Source organism: Tiliqua scincoides, chromosome 1 (genome assembly GCF_035046505.1).
Source record: "Tiliqua scincoides isolate rTilSci1 chromosome 1, rTilSci1.hap2, whole genome shotgun sequence".
Taxonomy (NCBI): domain Eukaryota; kingdom Metazoa; phylum Chordata; class Lepidosauria; order Squamata; family Scincidae; genus Tiliqua; species Tiliqua scincoides.
The window spans coordinates 266083058-266105751 of NC_089821.1; the positions used below are offsets into that span (position 1 = coordinate 266083058).

General features: G+C 43.7%; 1 protein-coding gene across 1 annotated transcript in view; it reads left to right on the forward strand.

Moving 5' to 3' along the window:
- Positions 1-3289: 3289 nt before the first annotated feature.
- SLC8A1 (solute carrier family 8 member A1) overlaps positions 3290-22694 on the forward strand; it is a 354730-nt gene continuing 335325 nt past the window's right edge. The window contains exon 1 of the mRNA XM_066625244.1: positions 3290-3384. The gene's annotated coding sequence lies outside the window, so the exon portion shown is untranslated. The remainder of the gene's footprint in view (positions 3385-22694) is intronic.

The window sequence follows — 22694 nt, forward strand, 5'->3', positions numbered from 1 at the left end:
TTGGCCTGGCTGAACTGCTACAAACTAGGTAGGTTGCAAGGCTATATAGTAGATCTGAAACAGAGTCTGATAACAGCTATTATAGAATGAGGACCCTGAGGCCTGTTCAGACAATACTTTTCATCAGCCCCAACCACCACACATTGAGGCATATGTGAGCAAACCTCCCTCCCTCCCAGTGAGCCCTTCTGCTCTGCATAATCCAGGGGATGGGGGAAGCAGACCATCTGAATCACACACACCATTTAAACAGCACTTCGTATTTAAATCTTACTGTGTGAATGTTTCAGACTGTTTGCTACCCATGCAATGTGGCAGAGCAGAATGGTGTGCTGGAAGGAGGCAAGACAGGCACACTCACACCATTTACTGTGCAGTGCAGATGGCTTTGTACAAACTGACTGCCTGACAGTGGCAGACTTCCCCAACCCCGTGCTCAGGGCAAAGATCTACGATGGCGCCCCCCCCGGTGAGATGCCGCCGCATCCCCATGCAGAAATTCTCCCCCTCCCCACTCACCAAAACATTGTGGAGCCTCACACAACTCCAGAACACACCAGGGAAACATTCTGAGACTTCCCCAACATCTTAAACTGTGGTTCCAGCAAACCGGAAGCACAGTTTCCAACTGCGTCTGGAGCCTCAGAGAAGCTTCCATGTGGTCCTAGAAGGGTGCGAAAATTTGCGCCTGGGGCATTTGCCCTGTTGAGTTAATGGCAGGTTCACTACTGCTGCCTGAGGGCTCAATCCCATCCAACTTTCCAGCACCAGTGCAGCAGCAATGCAACCCTGAGGTAAGAGAGCAAATGCTCCTATACCTTGAGAAGGACTCGGTGACTGCCTCTTCACCACAGGATCAGTGCACACCCCATTGGCACAGCAGCACTGGCACTGGAAAATTGGATAGGATTGAGCCCTGAATTCTCAAACGATATGCAAAAGTGGCTGCTTTTATACTGCTTTCCAACAAAAAGTTCACAAAGTGGTTTACATAACAAAAAGAAAGAAAAGAGATTCCCTGTCCCAAAAGGACTCACAGTCTAAAGTAGCATGCATCCACTGGAAAATACCTTGTGCTGGGGTGAACCTAAGGGGTGGACTTCAAGTTTTAGATCAAGGGGGGTACATGAGGGAAGATGAACCCTCCCTGCACCCAACTGTTACCTGCCCATTAACTTCCCCACTGTGTCCCAGCACTTGCTCCCAGCTAAACTCGCTTCTGGTATCAACTTCATTAAAATGAAGTTGGAAGAGAGGTTCCAGAAAGACAAATCACAATCAGGGAGGACTCTTTTGCACTGAAAATTAAAGGGTGATCTTCTGCCTTTTCCATGATGGAAGACCAGATTTAAATAAATGGAACTGCTGCTATTACATGTATTTTGAGCCTGAGTGTTAGTGGAGCAGCTGGAATTTGTTTTCCTCACAATTCCCCAGGCAGAAATGAAATAAATGGGTTGGCTCCAGTATTTTTTTTTAACCTGTAGAAAGCAGTCATAGGGTCAAATTGTGGTGGAGGAGCAGTGAACTTCTCCCTGAGTTTTTCACAGTCAATGTGGCAGGGCAGGACTTCACTACTGAATTTCCTGCTGGATTCCATGGCTGCTGTTTGAGAAGGTAGGTGTGAACATACCCTGAGGTTACAACATGTGTTGGACCTCTAAGCCAGTCATTCAAGGGTTCTAGTCAGCTGAATATCAGGATGTGGATGAAATTAATAATCAATACAGATCACAGGGGAGAGTTCTGGAAGTGTGCACTATTGAACTAAAGGCAGACTCTGATGTCTCTTGCTGAGAATAGACAGCTCTGCAGATGAGACCAAGACTTGGCATGAGATATGCAGAGTCTAAGAAAACTGGAAGCAGTTGTAAAGAGATTCAGGTCCCTGCTGAGAAACCTGAGAGAGATGACCATGAAGTCCTGCATCATGTGTACAGACAACACAACCCTGAGATAAACTCAATTCTGACTGCAATGCTGAAGAATCACCAGGTTGGCTCTGCACCTATATAAAAGCACCTCTGGAGGTGGGAAGGACTTCGAGGGTACATGGACTCATAGTTTATGGCTGGTGCTTGAGCCAGGCCTCCATGACTTGTGACCAACCAAGCTGAATAGAGTTTCCCTCAGACAAGCATGATGGTGGGCTACAATAAACCTTCTGGTTGCACACCTAAGGATGTCAGAACCATGAGGGGGGATTATCAGCCATTTGGCAGGCCTCATTAAATGGTCACTGAGCTGCATTTGTCTTATTTTACTTACTTACTTAACTTACAAATTTATATCCCGCTTTATCTCCCAGTGGGCATTCAAAGCAGGTAGTAACAAGACTTTCTGGTCACAAGTTGTGCAAAAGGCTGGCCTGCCTCCATTCTGAATTCTTCCCTCCCTTTTTTCCCTGTTGGCTTGTGGCAATTCCCTAGGCCTCCTTGTTCTTTCAAATACTTTTACACGTTAAAGTTGGGAAACTTTCCCCCATCATAACATTATTCGGGAACCACATTGGGGGAGGGAGCAGAACTGGTGAACATGATTTGTCCGCCTCTATACGAAGACTTCAGTAATTGTAGTAGTGTCACTTCTTACTAAACCACTATTGTTACTAATCTGGGAGCTGCATAGCCTCACTTCCCTGTTGTATTTCTTTCTCTCCCCACAAAAATGTGACTCTTAACCTTCCATCACAGCAGACATGATGTATATTGTCTTGAAACCATTCCAAGTGACTTAACAAACAAACCCCTGACCTCTAAGGAAAGTAAAAAAGGTATTATTAGAAATAAACTGCTGGGAACCTCATGAAAGTGAAGGGAGGGGGAAAATCTGTTTTTTCCATGTATATTTAGTGGGTCCTAACGATTACTGTACAAATATGAGAAGAGGCAGCCCAATGATCAAGAGATGCACTAGAGAATGAAGCCATTTTAAGTACAGTGTAAGCCTAAGCATCAATTTTTCATGGTCGCATATACGAGTCTCAAATGATTTGTTCCAGCAAGCAATGAAAAGGACTATGTTGCCTTCGAGTTGATTTGGAAAAAAGAAAACGACAAGGCTTTGTGGCAGGGACAAAAGGTTGTAAAAGGTGCCAGGCGGCAAGGGTAGCGCTTTTTTTTATCGTTTACGTGTTGGATGAAGCTGAAAGCTGCCAGATAGCTTCTTTTCGACAGCTTGAAGTTACTGTTGGGAACAGATCCATGTATGGAAGCAAAAGCAGAAAAGCAGAGATAAGCTGCTATCCAGCTATGCAAACCATGTTTAGAGACACTTAAAGGACAAGCATTTCAAACTCCTTTCTTTCTGGTAAATTTAGAGAAGCAATCATATGAGGTTCTCGTTCTATTCAGCCATACACAGAACTACCGAGACTTGACAGCGGTAAGTGTCGTGGGGGGGGGGGTCGTTTGCGTTACTTTCTGTGAATGTGTAGGTTTTGGTAATACCCACAGAAGCCATTTTTGCACAGGAGATTTTCTTTCATTTCGTAAGAGAGAGGTATGGGCTGAAGATTCTTGAGGAATGACATTGAACTGAGAAGGATGCCTGCTATCTGAGAGGCAGAGAAACTTTTGTGGGGAGGCATCAGAAAAGCTGTATTTTATCCAGGGTTGTTCTCTGTTGGAATAGATTGGTTGGCTGATTCTAATGCATTAGAGCTATTATTAAGGGCACATAAGCCTAACATTGTATCACCTTTTCATGTACCACAGTATTTAGTGCACAAATGCTGGTTGCTTGGTGGAGTGTCTTTAGTTTCATTTTTTAAGCAATATGCCTGGTCGATCACAGTGTGTTGAGCTGCATACTTTAGGAAGAGTTTTTTAGTAAACAGCGATGTTTCTCTTGGCAGGGAAGGACTCATTTCCCAACATAGATTAGGCTGATTACATGCTGTACAAAGATCTTCGAACAGCTTTAATCAACATTGTGGCATTGTGAAAGACTCAAACCCTTCAAAACAGCTGCATGCATCCCATTGTCACTATCTAAGGCAAGATGTCACGCATCTGTGCAGATATCGTTCTCCTTAAAAAAAAGCAAGCTATAAATATTTAACATGAAGTTTAAATATTGCTAGACTAAAAAGAAAAGAACATTGGCCCAACTATATCATCATCATTATGGATTTAGAAAAAAAATCCTGCTTTTTAAAGTCAACTTTATAGTAAGGAGCACAGTGTGTGCATGGGTGTACAAAAGTGTGCATACGTGTGCAAATATTTGGATATTATCTTTGACTTCAGTTGTGTTTTGTACAGACATTCTGATTTTGAAAAGCTAACATCAGAATTCCAGAAGCACAGGTGCTTCATGGTTTCAGCCTGGAGTGCACAAAATTATATTAGAAATCAGGAAAACTGTTTTAGGGCCCAATCCTATCTAACTTTCCAGCACCAGTGCAGCTGCAAAGCAACCCCAAGGTATGGGAAAAAATGTTCCCATACTTTGAGGAGGCCTCTGTGACTACCCCACCACCACAGGATGCATTGCATGCCCCATTGGCACGGCTGCACCAGTACTGGAAAATTGGATAGGATTGGGCCCTTAGTAATTAGCACTACAACTGAGATGGTAGGACAGTCATCACTGGGAAATATGGTTCAACACTTAATATCATTCCCCTTGAAGCAGAAACAAGATATTGTCTAGATTTGTCCCCCTGTGTTTCTGTTTGCGTTTCAAATTCTTTGTGGATGAGTTCTATGGTTCCAAGTCACAATATTTTCTGAATGGTGAAATATTTGTTTTAGTTCACCATTTGCTTGGATATCTTTATGCAAAAAATCTTTTTTTCAAAGCTTCTACATATTCACTTGTCAATATATATTGATAAGAATTGTTGCTTCCTCTTGCTATCACATAGTCTCTTTGACCACCACAACCCTAATCAGAACTTGTGTCTTAGGTGTTTGTGGACTAATTGGTAATTGGGGTGAGAGCAGGATAGCACTCAGGTCTTTTTCATAAAATTTGTAAGAGCATAAAAAATTCACAGAAATGTTTAGAAAGAAAGAAATGTATGAGAGAATTGTTCTGTGTGGTCCAGAAGAGAGTCTTTATAGCAAAATCTTAACCTTATGTATTTGAAAGTTGTTCAAATTATTTCAGTGAGATTGGGCCCTCAATCTTGTAACTCCCCTGTGAGACAGATCATTAATAATCCAGGTCTACAGTTCAAGAATGGAGACCATACATGTGAGATGGTGGCTTCTCTAACAAAAGCCATTTAGGAAGCCTGGGGAGAAATGAATGCAGCGATCTCAAGTTCGAATCCAACTGCAGCCGTAAGCATATTCTTCTGGAAGTAAGTCTTACTGAGATCTATAGGATTTAGGGGACAATCCTGAAGTGCCCTTGGGCCAATGCAGGTCCCTTGCACCAGCCCGGGAGTGCCACAAAAGTCCCGTCAAGCACTTTTGCACCACTCTGAGGGAGACAGGCTGGTGCATGGATGTGCGGCTGCCTCCTGTGCCGATGCAAGCCCTGAGCCTGGTAAGTATGCGTCAGCCGAGCTTGGCAAGTGCAGGGGTCTGGAGGGGTATGGGAAGGGCGGGGAGGAGTGGGAGGGAGGCATTTGGGGTGGGAGGAGGGTGGGCAGCAGAGGGTGGGCAGGTGGGAAGGGGCGGGCGAGTGGAGAGTGGGAGGCAGGGCCAGGATCCGGCACTTATGCCTGACCCTGACCCCATTTCCAGGTAACCCAGGGCAGTCCCGGGCTGCTCAGATTTGGGCCACCTCATCACGTAGTGCAGATCTGAGTAGACCCTTTGGGGCTGCTGTGGCTGTCCCCAGGATAAGGGGGAAAGTTTCCCCTTGCCTTGGACCAAGCATCAGACAGCGCAGGCCGCCTGGCCTGCCTCTTCCAATGCAAGTTAGGATTGCGCTGTCCATGTAATAAAGAGGTTCAGTTTATAAAGTTCTGCTGCCTGGGCCTCATAGACCCAGTTTTCCATGAATTATTCTAGTCTGTCCTGAAACCTCTACCACCCTCATATCACTGGCAGGGTCTTCCTTTCTATTTGGGTTAAAAAATTTCAATTTGAATCATCTTCTGATTCTATCCTTAAAAGAGAGGGAAATGTAGCTGACCCATATTGGTGTCTCTTTTCTAAATTACAGTATTCGTGGTTTTATTTATGTCTTGTGTTCTTTCACACACACTGGCCATTCATTTTCAGTTCTCGGACTTGGAGGTGGTCCTCCTCAGGGTTGCCAGCGAACCAGGGTGATCAGACGTCCTCTTTTTTCAGGATTTTTCCTCTTTTTTAGTTCATGCCCTAGAAAAAAAAACTTAAATGTCCTCCTTTTCCCTATGAGTGGGCCCCTGCAGGCATCGTATAGCCTTCTTGTAATTAATAAATTACAGTACAGTGGTACCTCGCATAACGAATCCCCCGCGCAGTGAAAAACTCACAGAATGAAAGCGTTTTGAGAAGTTTGGTAACTCGCACAATGAATTTTTATTACATATGCTTCACAAAACGAATTTTTTTTTGTTTTGCTTTGGTTTGTCTTAAGGGGGGGATCTTCATGTCAGTTTATGATCCCGTCCACCCTAGTAAGGGGAGGATCTTCATGTCAGTTTATGTAAGTAAGTCCCATTGTGCTTGCTTCCAGGAAAGTGTGCACAGGATTACAGCCTTCAAACTCCCCACTCAGCATCCCCCCCCCATCGCTCATTCACCCTCTCACTGCCCCATTTCCTTCACGTTTCCCCCCATGATCACGGCAAAAGCAAGCAGTTGAGTGCAGCTGCTCTGTCCTCCCCAGCTTAGAGCACAATCCTGTGCGTGTCTCCTCAGAAGTAAGTCCCATTGTGCTTACTCCCAGGAAAGTGTGCACAGGATTACAGCCTTCAAGCTCCCCACTCAGCATCCCCCCCGTTTTTGAAATCCTCTGTACAGTATGTATGCCTTTAAAGAGCACTTAATAAACACTTTGTAAACCAAATTTGACTTTGTTCTGACTTTTCTTGCCCATAGGAACGCATTAATTAAATTTCAATGCATTCCTATGGGAAAACGCGCTTCGCAAAACGAAAAACTCGCATAACGAAAGGACTCGCAGAATGGATTAATTTCGTTATGCGAGGCACCACTGTATATGTATAGGTAATATAGTTTAAATTTAATAATAGTGTTTAAATTGAGCACATGAAAGCAACATACAAGTGTTTTTAGCTTTTATTTTCTCATGGCCTACATTTTTCTTGGATGTCCTACATTTTTCAGTGCCTTATCCTCTTTGGGGTTAGACATCTGATAACCCTGAGCAAAACACTAAGAACTATTTTTTACGTCTTATTGATGACATGGTATACAAACAGTCAAGGCTCAGGGTTTTCTAAACTGTGACATAGCCTCACTAAGATCCCTGGTGAAGAGAGTTTATAGTTCAGTGGCAGACCATGTCCATTGGTCCTAGGTTCAGTTCCTGGTATCTACAGCTATAGTGATCTCAGCAGAACTGGGGAAGATCTCAAAGGAGACAATACTAGAGCATGTAGACCAGCCATCTAACTTTCTTAAGGCCTGGTCTACACAAGGAACAAGATGAGTTGGTAGAATGGACTGTACTATCAATGGCCAGCACCCAATGCCCTCAGGCAAATGCCAGTGTTGGGACACTGTCGATGTCTGTCGTGGCATCTGGAGAAGACTGGGCCCAGCCACAACCAACAAATCTCAGCTAGCTGCACGCAACTCCCCTTACCTTGTTGGCAGGGAATTATTTTTCACCACCACCAATTATAGAAACAACTTCATTCTAGCTCAGAGCTCTCCAAAGCTTGGACTAGATCCAGGGTTTAGAAAAAGCCCGCCCCCCCCCCCCCAATAAGCAGTGCTTACCTTTCTGAATCCCTATGCCCAGATTAGCTTGAAAGAAATGCAGCAGTGCGGCAGAACAGTAAGCACTGCTCAGGACAGGGAGGGCTTTTTTGAGACACAGCAGTTTCCAGTTTGGAGACCACTATTCTAACTGGTAGGCACTGGAAGACACCCCCCCCCCCAATTTGCTGCTCACAACTATCAACTGCCACCAAAGGAAACAAAGGTGGGCCCACAGATGACACCTTACGATGTGTACCCTCAAACCTTGACCTGACCCTATGTACCTCTTCAGAATGCAGGTGAGAAATCACACTTTTAATGATCCCCCAGTTAAAAAAAAACTAAACTAAAGTATCTGCAAGGAAAAAAAAACTACCATAGTACATCAGGAAGAAATGTTCCTTTCCCTGCAGTGCTAGTTTTCTACAAGTAGGGAAACATTTATTAATTTATATTGTATTACAATTTATAAATAACTTTTAAATCCAAAAGGACCCTCAAAGTGATATACAATACAGATTTTTTTTTTTAATCAAAAGACCAGTCCGTCCACTGACCAGGCCCAGACCTCCTTGATTCAATGAGTTGACTGTATCTTATGCCTTCAGACAGTAGTCAGGGGCCAGTGTATTCTCATCAGCAATTATAACAAAGAGATAGAAAAATTGTAAATAGATCAATAGTACTACTCAAGCAGATACTCCTGCTTCCCATTCTGTTGCTGCACTGTTTTCTCTCCCTTGCGTCTTGTTTCTTTGTCTGTTTCTTAGATTTACATCCCACCTTTCCACTAGCATGCTCAAGGCAGTGAGACAGAATTACTGTCTTGTAACAAAGTTATAATAATTTAGGAGAAAATTACAGCAAACAAAAGAATCATCAGTTGGAAGATGAATCTTGAAGGAAACACCAATCCTTCTTGGATATTATTCTAGCTTTGTATGGATGATTTAAGTCAGGGGTGTCCAAAGTTTTTGGCAGGAGGGCCACATCATCTCTCTGACACTGTGTCGGGGGGAATTAATTTACATTTAAAATTTGAATAAATTTATATAAGTTTACATAAATGAATATATTAAAGATGAACTTATATGAATGAATGAATGAATGAAGGTCTTGCAATAGCTCAAGGCCTATAAAAGGCCTGGCAGAAAGCAAGACCAGCCTTTCCTCCGCTGCCACTGCTGCATCACAGATATGAAACAGCAAGCAGTGGAGGGAGCCCTCATCCCACAGCTCACGGGAGTGGTCAAGCAGTCACCCTCACGCTGAAAGCAGTTGCGTCGGGCCAGTGTGGGCTCCAACAAATCTCCAACAAAGGGCCAGAGGCTCATTGGAGACCAGGGGCTCCCTGAGGGCCGCATTGGGAGTCCTTGAGGGCCGCAAGTGGCCCCAGGGCCGGGGTTTGGGTACCCCTGATTTAAGTGGTAGGGGAGCAGGTCTTATGGCAGAAGGCTCTATCCCAGTCTATGTGTGTTTTATGAAGTATATTTAGAGGACCCTTGTGCATAACAGCTGTACGAACAGAGGACCATCTATATGTCATCAGGAAACATGCAAAGTATTATGGAGTGTCCAGTGTACATTCTAAGGAATATGTATAGATCAGGGGAGGAATTTACTGCTGCTCTGCCATTCTCCCACCCCTGCCCTGTAATCCTTGAACCCTAGACTAGTTGACTGAAAAGAGCTACAGCCAGATTCGGCCACTGTCAATGGAAGGGCTACTGTCCACGGAAGGTCTTTTATGAGCAGCACCAGTACTATACAATGGAGGGCTAGCTTCAGTGGCATAGCTAGAGGGGGTACAAAGCACTAAGTTTGCAGGGAGCCTCACCTCAGCATGCTAGCAGCCGTCCCCTGCCCAGAATGGCTCCAAAGGGGGAGGAGAAGGGCCGCTTGGATGCTGAGATAAGGCTCCCTGCAAAACTTACTGCTTTGTCCCCATGGCTATGCCACTGGCTAGCTTTCTTAGCCTCTGCTGCTTAGTAAATTAAAAGAAGCAAAACTCAACCCAAATAATAGGGGCTGCATTTGTAGTGTCGCATTTACCAGACAGAAGCGATCTCATGTTTTTGACTTGTGACGAAATTGCTAAGAAAGCTGGCCTTAAGTATTTACAGTATGTGTGTTAGAGGGTGATACGGTCCTCTCACAGAGGCCCATACCATATCACAAGCAGCACATTTGAATCTGTTTCCAGACCCAAATGCCTGTGCTTTGTTTTTCTGGAGCTGTGCAAACGTTTGCCTAATATTTGTTTTTCCTTTGAATTTGTCTGCAAGAATTTTGTATACTTTTATTTTCATGAATATTTAATACCAACCTCACTTGAAGTGGAGCTAAGAAATATTTCTGAAGCTCTGGCAGGTACCTTTGCAAAACATTTATATATATTCAAATCAATTGTAAACATGAATCTTGAAGGGATCTGGCACGATAGGTAGTTTATGATGCACCTACTATTGTGGAATTCTCAAAAAAATAGTTTCAAGCAAGGGTTCAGGTCCAAAAGGATAGTGCCTGCATTAATATCACTCATTTTAAAAATGGGTGGAGGAGAGAACTGCAGGGGCAGTTCTTTGGTACTTTCTCTCTTGCAATATGATAGGCAGCTATTGTAAGTTAAATCATGTGTCTTAAGGACAGAGAGGGGAGACCCCAGAAAAATACCATGTTTTAATGTCTTTTCACTATGTGATGTTCTGATAAGGGATCCACCAGACCCTCATTTCTATGTCCTTGTGCGGTAAAGTGCTGAACTTAAAACAAGAAGACTTGGATTCTAATCTCTCCTTGAAATGAAGTTTGTTCCTTAGTGCCAGTCTCAATGTCTCAGCCTAACCTACCTTACTCCTCAAGCTGGAGCACAGCTGGAGCTCAGTGGAGATGTGCGTGCAAAAGATCACTTGTTCAATCCCTGATGCTTCCAGGTAGGGCAGAGAAAACCTTGTTGTCTTAAACCTTAGAGCAGCCATTTTCAATCACTGTGCCGTGGCACACTGGTGTGCCGCAAATGGTCTTCAGGTGTGCCTCAGAAGTTTGGGGGAGGTTGGGGGAGTCCTTTGTTAATAGGACCACTGGAGGATGCAAGCTCCTTCTGTCAGTGCAGTGTGCCTTGCCAATTGTCAAAAAAATGATAGTGTGCCTTGACAATTTTAGTGCCTTGTTAGTGTGCTGTGAGATGAAAAAGGTTGAAAGTCACTGCCTTAGAGAACTGTTGGTATCAACAATGGCATAGCAAGATGGACCAATTGTCTGACAATTTAAAACAGCTTCCTATGTGCTGTTCCCCCCCCCCCATGGCTTTTGTGAGGAAAACATGTTGGAATAGCCCCACAGAGGAAGGGCAGGATACAAATAAAATGAGAATTGCTGCAACTTGACATTATAGCATAAGAACATAAGAACAGCCCCACTGGATCAGGCCATAGGCCCATCTAGTCCAGCTTCCTGTATCTCACAGCAGCCCACCAAATGCCCCAGGGAGCACACCAGATAACAAGAGACCTGCATCCTGGTGCCCTCCCTTGCATCTGGCATTCTGACATAGCCCATTTCTAAAATCAGGAGGTTGCACATACACATCATGGCTTGTAACCCATAATGGATTTTTCCTCCAGAAACTTGTCCAATCCCCTTTTAAAGGCATCCAGGCCAGACGCCATCACCACATCCTGCGGCAAGGAGTTCCACAGACTGACCACACACTGAGTAAAGAAATATTTTCTTTTGTCTGTCCTAACCCTCCCAACACTCAATTTGAGTGGATGTCCCCTGGTTCTGGTGTTATGTGAGAGTGTAAAGAGCATCTCTCTATCCACTTTATCCTTCCCGTGCATAATTTTGTATGATTCAATCATGTCCCCCCTCAGGCGTCTCTTTTCTAGGCTGAAGAAGCCCAAACGCCGTAGCCTTTCCTCATAAGGAAGGTGCCCCAGCCCAGTCTTAGTCGCTCTCTTTTGCACCTTTCCCATTTCCAATATGTCCTTTTTGAGATGTGGTGACCAGAACTGGACACAATACTCCAGGTGTGGCCTTACCATCGATTTGTACAACAGCATTATAATATTAGCTGTTTTGTTCTCAATACCTTTTCTAATGACCCCAAGCATAGAATTGGCCTTCTTTACTGCTGCTGCACATTGGGTTGACACTTTCATCGACCTGTCTACCTCCACCCCAAGATCTCTCTCCTGGTCTGTCGCAGACAGCTAATTGTTAAATGTTTAGTTAGAATGCATCTAGCTTAGTGTGCATAATGTCAAGTTGAGGTGTTTTGTCCACACTGACTGATAATGGCTCTCTAGGGATTCAGAGGGCGTTTTCCCCAGCTCTTCTACCTGGAGAAACCTTCTGCAGGTGAACCTATCCTCTACCACTGAGCTGCAGCACTTCTCCTAATTGATGAAGTTAGGGAGGACAACAGGAATTATTTTCTCATGTCAGCTCAGGGGCATTTATTTCCTGGTACATTTATGTTACGAGCATCCCTGGTGTAACATAATGGATGATATGTTGTAGTTGGCTGCAGTAATTACCATAATTTTATCCAAAGCTCTTAAAGTTTAGGATTTGAATCAAGGTCTGAGTTGCTGAAATAGCCTCATGTTCACGTTAATGAAAATCCCAAGTTCATGTTAATGTCCCATGGCAATCTTGTTTGCTCCATCTGCATCAGAGTTTGCTGTGATAAGCACATATCCAACAAGAGATATTGCCATGGTGAAGTCCGATCCACATGTGCAGAGGATGTTTTTAAATGGAGATGTATTTGTCATGTTTATCATCTTAGAGTTGTTCGTTTTGGCATGTTGGTTTGACTGTATCAGCTTCTTTTTTAAGGTTTTACTGTATTTTACAATTTCAAATGCCTTATTTTACATCTTGTTTTGTATTTGATTTATTTTTTAAGGCTTGTAGAGACACTGCCATAAAAGGCAGGATACAAAGCCATGTAAAAATAATATCAGTATAGATTTGATTCTGGTGATTTGATCATTATGATTATCATTGGAGTCCTACTGAACCAACTGGATGCATCTTTTGATGCTGATGTGCTCTCCCATGTTGGGCCCTTAATTGTTGCATGGGTTTGGTGGTGCATCACTAGAGATGGTTCAGAGTTATAAGTGTGAAAGGGAAAGGATCACATTCTCTCACGTGAGTCCCTGGATTTTAAGACTTTCTTTCAGAAGTAAGGCAGGCAGTAACCCAAGACAGGGTCTTCTCATTGAATTACTCTCTGAAATATTTTCCTAAGGAGACTCACTTGGCACTGACCTCAGGGCCAGGTGATGACCTTTTATTAGCCAGGTCATTCAGAACTTCTGATTTTAGGTTGTAGCCTGACATGTTTTTATTCTATTTTGCTACTCTGTTGCTTGTTCTATTTTGTTTTGTTTTTACTCTTTTTCTACTGTTGGTCACCTTCAGGCTGAAAAGCATAGTACAAAGTATTCATTAAAACAATGATTTTCCTCTGTCTCCTGCATGTCCCCAAGAGGAAGGGGGCCATAGTTCAGTGGCAGAACATTTACTTTGTCTGCAAAAGGTCAGAGGTTCACTCTCCTGGCTCGGTTTCCCCTCTGCAGATGTATCTTCCCTTTGTCCCTTACATGTTTATCTCGGCAAAGGCTGGTGTTATTGTTGCAGCAAATGCAATCATATAAAATGAAGTAAATCTTAAGAACGATTCCATCTGGCAGGTGAATGTGTGTTAAAGATGTTTCATTGGAATGAGTTGTCTGTGCTTCCATGAGTCATCTATCCTATGAACTGGATAAGTTCAAGAAACCATCTCCCAGCATAGTTTTGAGCAAGTTGCCTGGATGTCATTGAGGGCCCAATCCTAATCAAATGCTGTCCACAAAGTGCAGCAGCTCCAGCACAGGATCTGCTGCATCCTTCAGGCAGTTGAAGACCATGCAGGGCTGGAGAGATAAGTAAAATATTTTTTTACTTGCCCTACTCTGCACCCACATGGACTCCAGTTGGCCTAGTTGGATCTATGCCTGCTGTTTTGTGAGTGCAAGTCCAAGCAGACCCAAGGAGTTGTGTCCAGGGTGACAAGATGGTCAGAAGGCACTGAAGATGACCCCACCTCCTACCCGTGATATCCCCCCTGAGGCCCTGATCTCCATCCGGATCCACCACCCCCCACTCTGTTCCACTACCACCCCCCACTGGTGGCTTACCAGCTCTGCTGGATGCAGTGGGCTATGGCAGCCAAGCTGCAGCACCACTGCCTTTTGCGGCAACATGCGCAAAATGGCAGTTGACAGAATGCTGTGCATGCTGTCAGCAATTGTTTTAGAACACTGTTTCACTACTGTAAACACTTCTGTGTGCCACCCCAATCATAGTTAGGATTGGGGTGTTAGTGTTGTTGTCATTGTTATGTTCTTATGCAGAGCTTGCCAGATATTGGGGCTGGATTTGGACTGCTGAATATCAGATTCTTCCCAAGGATCTAGGACAGGGATCTCCAAACTTTTGGGCCATAGGGCCACATCAAATATCTGGCATGGTGTTGAGAGCCGTAAAAAATATAATTTTTAAATATAAAATTTAAATAAATACATTAGAGATGGAACTTAGATGAATGAAGGAATGAATGCATGAATGAATGAAGGGCTCAAATTTCAGGATGTCTCCAAGCACCACAAAATGAAGCACACACTTCAATGGACACCCATTCCCCCACCTCCCAAGCAGCCTCCCAAGTACTCCTGTACTTAAATATACAGGAAAAAATACCTCAGAACCAACGCATTACAGGAAACACCTGGAGCGTGTTCTGAGGGCTGGCGAGGCCGATCCTCAGAAAGTCTTCTAAGGCCTTCAGAGGGCACAAAAAAGTGACTTCCAGTTGTTTTTTTTAAACCTGGAAGTAATGCTTTTAGGCCTTTAAAGGTGTTCTGAGGGCCAGGGAGGCTGCGTACAGCCTCCCCGGCCCTCAGAACACCCACCAAATGCGACTGGAGCACAGATCCAGATCAAGTGGAGGCTTAAAGGGAACCAGAGGCTGGTCATATGCTGAACTGAGGCTCACTACAGTCCACATCTGGCCCCCAGGCCAGGGTTTGGAGACCCCTGATCGAGGATATTCACAGATGTGGTTGGCAACCTTCAGTCTCGAAAGACTATGGTATAAGCCTGCAGCACCTGGCATTCCCAGGTGGTCTCCCATCCAAATACTAACCAGGCCTGACCTTGCTTAGCTTCTGAGATCAAACAAGATCAGGCATCTGCAGAACATTTAAACATTTAAACATTCACAGATATTTTTGTAATATGTGTGCTGTCCAAATAAGGCTGCCTTCTGTTGCTGGTGTGTAGTGATTTCATTTATACTTAGGATGGTCAGATGTTTTTCCAGTTCTTTTGATATTGCACCTATGTAATTATTTCATTATTATTTTATGGTATTGTGTTTATGAAATTGTTGTTAGTATTATTAACAGCAACAACTTTGTGGGAATTATTCCAAAGTGATGTAATCCATAATTTTAGTTTCAGCTTTTTTTGTTTTTGACACATGTCCTCAGACCAAGACCAAAGCATACCTGATAAGGAAACCCACCATAAATCCTATGAGGGCAAATGCTGTTCATGTAACAAAAATAATGATAAATTGTTACAGCACAGGACATCTTGAAGATAAATTTCTGCAAACCAACATGTGACTGAGAGACCCTGCTGCAGATCTCCTCCCCTTGAAATGAATCAAATATTTATTTCCTAACACACACACAAAAGATAAATGACTTTAAAACATTCTCCTTTCTCTTAAGAGTCTACAGTTTTGTAAGGACATACTTTGAGACAATTCCATTATACTGCTTGGAGACTTTTTAGAAATCTTAATGTATTCTTATGACGGGCTTTGGTGTGGGGGGAGGTAACAACTTGCAAGGGAAGTCAGGAGAAACCTGAACATGTGTGCATTCATCCTTTTCAATCCTAAGGTTTGAGAAGTTGTTATAACTTCAGCTAAGGTGGAATAGGGCTAGAAAATAGTGATTCAGCACTACTTAAACCTTGCGTGCATCACCAGCATTCCAAAAAGAGTGGCATGTGAATCCAGCTGAGATATGCAATGTGTGAAATGCATCTTTAAATTATACGCTCAGCATCCCAGAACAGGAGCAATGCATGTAAGACTTGATCTGCTACTTTTCTATCTGCTTTGTATTCTGCTAAATCATATTTCAAATGGGTTTTAGACACAGGCAGTGAGAACTTAAAAAGCCGAGTTAAAATGCCTGAATGATTCTTTACTTATTTATGTGTTGGGATTTATCATCTCCTTAGTGCCAAAACAAATTTGAAAAGTATTTCCATGTATCTGCCACATCTGCATTTCCTCTTCTTTGAAACACAATAGAAAAAAATGATTTACTGTGCTTGTTTTGGAACAGTTTAAATTAGGTGGGACAATGCAAGCATCTGAGTTTCACAGAACTCTGCATCTGGTACTTTGCCTTGTGTTTGTTCTTTCTTTTTACCTGCTTTAGCCTATAGAATAAAGACATCCTCACTTTCTGTACCTTTAGCTGAACCATAAGATACATTGTTAGTCACACAGAATGTTTTTAGGTGAAAGGGTTTTAGGTTTTTAGGTTAAAAGGTTGAGTATGAGTTAAACAAACACAATATATCACAGAGTTTATGCTCATCCGTGACTTGGTATTGGCTGGGGCTTCCATATGAGTATGTACAGGCAGCTCACAATTTAATGTGGTCTTAATTTACATTTTGAAATAGTGCAATTTGCAAATTAATACTGGAAGTCTAATTTACACACTTTATGGTTGGTTTCTCTGCTTGCAGTGAACTTTATGGAGGCATGTTAGGTGGTGACTTCGCGCCATGCTCCCTGCTGTGTGTGGTGTTGCTTATGTCATCTTGGGCAAGCAGAAATCAATTTTCAGCATGAGTGTTCAATGACTTTCCCCTAACCTATGCCATTTTAGATTGCTTCTTATGGGGAAAAATAGCTTTAATTTATGCATTTTTAATATACATGCTGATTTCAATAACAATCCTATTGTGTTGGGTTAAGGAGTGGATATCGCTCCTCCTTTCTAGGCATTCATTCATCTATGAGTGAAGCAGAAATATCTGATTTTGGAAACATTTTTAGATTATTATTCTGGATGAATTACCCCAGAGAGAAAATATTAAAAATAGCCTTCTCTTTGACGTGGGAAGTGGGATTTTATTTTCATATGAAGTAGGTTCCCAACAAGAGCACTGAGGTCAGAGTGGCCTCTGAAAGTAGTTCATCAGTCTGTGAAAGTTTGAAATCAGCCTTAGCATGTTGCCTTACAAAGTTTGTGATCAGCTTGAGGCTTTTAGGGATGCTATGGATTGCTGAAAAGTTTGCTCTCATACATTGCCCTGCCCAGAATCATGCCCAGGAATCATGCTCTCTAAGCAAGAATCTTTCTTGCCTTTTGTAAACACAAGTCTAACAGTGCAGTCCTAAGCATGTTCACTCAGAAGAAAATCCCATTGTGTTCAGTGGAGCTTTCTCCCAGGAAAGTGTGGGTAGGATTGCAGCCTAATGGTGCGAGGTCTCCATAAACTCCTATTACAAGTACTGCCTCACTAATCATTTCTTTGGTTTTAAGGATTTAAAAAAAGAAAAAGAAAAATGTATAATGTAAAGCTTTCATGTCCGGTACTATTAGTGTTGCAGTAAGAACTGTTCAGGCTTATTGGCCATGCTGTCTATGAAGACTTTCATTTCCTAACGTTTTGCCCACAACTATGGTGGGTGTTTTCAAAGGATTAGAGGGGAGAACCACTGTGTTCTTTAAATTTAGTGAACTTTCTGCATTTGGAGAAGCAGCATAGTCAGAGTCATAACTTGTAGCCCCAATGCCCAGAGCGGTGCTGTCATCATGACCTAGCTGCCCTGTGCCGGAGACAGTGACATCACAATGTCATGTTACACAAAGTCACAATTACATCATGACAGCACTTCTGCCTTGCACTCAAGGCAGTCACTTCCTGGTTCTCCTCAGAGGGCAGAGCACTGCTGCCACTTTGCAAGTGCCCCGTCCCTGTTTCTTTCAAGGCTCCCAGCCTTCAAAGAGAGAGGGTCGGGGGGCAAACGAAGCTGCTGCAGCATTCCACCCTCTGAGGAGAACCCCGGCAGAGGTGACTGAATGGAGCCTAGGGGCAATCATGCACCCTTGGCATGTGCCCCCAGGCTCCACCCACGTTATACCTCTCAGTATAGTAATGTTTTAAATCAGGGGTCTCTAAACTTTTCGGCCAAAGGGCTGCACCAAATATCTGGCACAGTGTCGAGGGCCGGAAAAAGAAATTAAATACAAAATTTAAATATTAAAATTTTAAATTAAAAAATTTAAATTTAAAACCTATTCCCCCTCCCCACGAACACAACTCTGTTTGTATTTGGTCATCTGGGCCAGAGGCTCTCAGGGGATCAGAGGCTGGCTGCAGGCCGAATAGAGGCTTGCCACGGGCCACATCTGGCCCCTGGGCCAGGGTTTAGAGACCCCTGTTTTAAATAAATAAAACTGTAGCATATTTCTAATCATGAAAAAAAAATCCTGCAAAAATTGCCCAGTATCACTCTGATACATAGCTAGTCCCTGTTAAGTGACATTCATAAATAGCTGTCCTGCTGTGTAGATAGAAGAGCTCAGCAACTGAGTGTGGGAAAGTAGACAGTTTTATGTGATAAAAAACTCTAGATATCATACTGTGATCTGAATTGATTCAGTTTTTATGAACAACGTTTAAATGCCCTCACCTCAGTCCAACAAGGTAGATTCATGCATACAGCTAATTCAGATGCACATCCCTGATTCAGATTCAGATCATTCGCACCCTGGCAGACTTTATATTTATTTTGTTTATTTTAATTATATTCCACTTTTACTAAGACAACAGGCAGACATATTCAATGTGTCTGTCCCATAATAAATGATGACAAATGTGTTTGTCTATAGATAGGAATGGGCATCCACAGCCAGCACTTCAGTCTTTCTAAGAGGACAACAAAAATACAGATGCAGGCACCACAACCAAGGAAGGCCTGTTCCTTGCTGCTGCCGACTTCACTTGGGAGGGGCACTCTGAGCAGGGACCCAAAGAAATAGCTTAAAAAGTCTAGTCAAGCTCATGTGGGAGAAGGCGGCCCTTTGGATACCCAGCAGTTTAGGGCTTTAAGGGTTAAAACTGGCAGTTTGAGCCATGTTTGGAAAGAAGTTGGCAGCCAGTGAAATTCTTTGGAAACTGGCAAGATATGTTTCCTCCCAGTTTGCAGCCTAGCTGCTGCCCTTTGTACCAACTGCAGTTCCTGAACAGTCTCCCAAAGCAGCCCCACATAGAATGTTCTGAAGTGATCTAGTCTAGATATTATCAGGGCATGTATTTGTGGCTAGATCTTCTATTTCCAGGTCAAGTGGCTGGTCGTCTTCATCTCCACTGCCCATGACACAGTCAAATAACTCCTTCATGATTAGGGAGCCTTTTCATTTACAGCGAATCCATCTCTTGCAAACATTTGAGATTCCTTCCATGTGACGTTACTCAGCCTTACTGAGCGTGTGCCTTGCCCAAGGAATGAGGAAACCTCATGAAGTTAGCAAATTAATCACAGTGACCTCACTCTACACCACTTACCACTTATGGCCCTTCTAGGAAATCATTGCTTTCTTTGGAAACACTGACGTGGGGTGTGTTTTCTGCTTATTTTCCCCTTGATGTAGGCCAAAACTGTGACTTGGACAAAGCCCTGAAGCATAAAAATTGCAACATTCTCCAGGTGAAAGAATTCTGGGAGATCTCAATTACTTCTGGCTCTCTATCCTTCACCTCAGATGCCCCAGTGATTACTCAGTGAGATGGGGGGTTGCTTGTCTGTGGAGCACTTTTCTTTATGCTATTTTCACACCCCTGATATCTGATATCATAGCTGGCCTGCTTCTGGGAGAACACAGAAACACATAGCATGCACCTTAGAAACGGAAGAGGTTAACATGAAAAAAATGAATACAAAAGACCTCATCCTCCCTTCTGCTGAGAAGAGCTTGTAGTTTCCACACTGGAGCATACCCCAGTGAGTAAAACAACAAAACATGGCAGGAGGTCAAACCCTGTATTTTAACACCAACAGACCAGAAATAGGAAGGGCAACTGACTGGCATCATGGAGAAGGAATGCAGAGGTAAAAGCAGTAGTTGTGTGAATAAATTTATCCTGCAAATAACAAATAAATTTCAATTACAACAAATAAATGTCAATTTTAGCTCAATCCTAACCTGGGCTGGAATAGGAAGGACTACTGTCTTGTACTGTATCTGGCATAGGCTAGAAGGTGGTTGGATATCACCTTGGGGTAAGGGGATATTTTTTTTCCCTTACTCCGTGTAAAGCCTGAGCCACTATGGGGCTACTTGACTTTGTGCCAGCAATTTCACTGGTGCAAATCCAAGCAGTCCCTTTAAGGCTGATCAGGTCAGGAGTGGGGGTTAGGATTCAGCCTGTACTGCTGAACCCACCTCCTTCCCAGGCTCGATCCACCTCCCAGTCTGCCCTCCCCTCACCCACAAACGCCCCCACCTAAGAAACTCCCTCCCACCGCCCTTTCCTAACCCCTGCAATGTCCAGCTCTGCACTTATCAGTACTGGCCTCCGCAGAATGGAATCTGGTGCCTGAAGGTCAGGGTGCGTTGTCATGCTGGCACCCACAGCTTTCAAGCAGATGCGAACTCGTGGCATACCCAATGGTAGGGTCCAGGGGGCCACATGGCCTAGGGCAGCAGATGCCTAGGGGCGGCATTTGCCACCCCTCACACCTGCTACCTCCCCCCCCAGATATTTTGAGGGCCGGGGAAGCCGCGCACGACCTTCCCGACCCTCAGAAGGCCTTGTAAGGTCTTCTGGAGGCCAAAAACTATCACCTCCAGTTTTTGAGTGCCTTACACTTGAATGAAGGCCTTACAAGGCCTTCTGAAGACCAAGGAGGATGCACATGGCTTGCCTAGCCCTCAGAACACTCCCAGGAGAGAGGCAGCAGGTGCAGAGGGGCAGTGAATGCCACCCGTAGGAATCTGCTGCCTGGGGAGAGGCAGCAGGTGTGGGGGCAGTTCCCCTAGGTGGAGGGCAGCACCCATGAAGGTGTGCCCCAGGCAACACAGTGGTGAGGAACGCCACTACCGCAAACATGCTTTGTGGTGCTGTGTATTGCACTCATAGACTATCATACCACTCTATCAAGGATAGAGTGGATAGAGAGATGCTCTTTACACTCTCACATAACACCAGAACCAGGGGGCATCCATTAAAATTGAGTGTTGGGAGAGTTCGGACAGACAAAAGAAAATATTTCTTTACTCAGCGTGTGGTCGGTCTGTGGAACTCCTTGCCACAGGATGTGGTGACGGCATCTGGCCTGGATGCCTTTAAAAGGGGATTGGACAAGTTTCTGGAGGAAAAATCCATTACGGGTTACAGGCCAGGATGTGCATGTGCAACCTCCTGATTTTAGAAATGGGCTATGTCAGATGCAAGGGAGGGCACCAGGATGAGGTCTCTTGTTATCTGGTGTGCTCCCTGGGGTATTTGGTGGGCCGCTGTGAGATACAGGAAGCTGGACTAGATGGGCCTATGGCCTGATCCAGTGGGGCTGTTCTTATGTTCTTAATCAATGAAATTGTATAAATTCTATTGTATTGGCTTGTTGATTAATTGATCTAATTTGCATTAAAATGCATATGCAAGTGACCAATAGTTTAGAAGAGAAAGCAAGCTTTCTGGAACAATACCTGGAAGGACCAATGCTTTCAGTGGCATATCCTCCCAAAGAAATCGACTGAATTGCAGGACCAGCATTAATGCTAATATGTGAGCAAGCTCTGAGCTTCCCTGTACTTTCATGTCATTCCCTCTCTCTCCCCTTCCTGTCACCCAGGATGGGAAATGGCAGGTACCTATCAAGACGGGAAGAGGAAGGAGGCCTGTACCTCTTCTAAAATGGTATCCAGTTAATGTGGATAATTTTGTAATAATTTGGAATGGTCTTTGATTGATTGATCAGTTCAGTTAATCAGATGTTGCCATCCTAGTTTCATGCATTTTCAATTCCAGTGTGTTCTTCTACAGGGCAAATGTCAAGCTGGGAACTGCTCTCCTAAAACACTTCTTGGAGAGACTGATTACTGCAGCATTCCTCTTGTATCAGCTCTGACATCTGTTATGTGAGAAACATCTTGCACTCTGAACTAGAACCTGGAATTTGGTGTCATATATTCATATGGCTATCAACCAATTATTTTTAGAGTTTTAGTTGATTAATCACCTGCATTTAACTGATTAATGACTTAATTAAATTAGAATAAAGTGCCTATTAATGAAAGCTTAACAAGGGTGGTTTTATTGGAGAAAGTGTGAGAATTCATAAACAAAACAAGTTAATGGTTGGAAGGAAAGATGGTCATTCTTTGTGAGCTTCGGGGCTAAATGGGGATTTGAATCTGTGTTGCGCCATTCCTAGATCAACTCTCTAACACAGGGGTGCCCAATATGAAGCCCACAGACTGAATATGGCACGTGGAAGCTCTTTATCCGGCCCCCATGGTAATTGGGCTCTCCCAGCACCACCGATTATTGTGAGGGCCATCATTTTGACAGCACTGCTTCCTGCTTAGTGACAGCACTTCCAGTCCTTGTTGAAAATGTCTTGATATCAGGCACTGGTGGAAGATCTTGGGGAAGAAAGAGATACTACTGCCAGTCATCTCCTCTCCTTTAATTCTCAGACAGTGCTCATTGCTGCTTCTGTGGGTGCCATCTGATGAAAGCCACATGTTACAT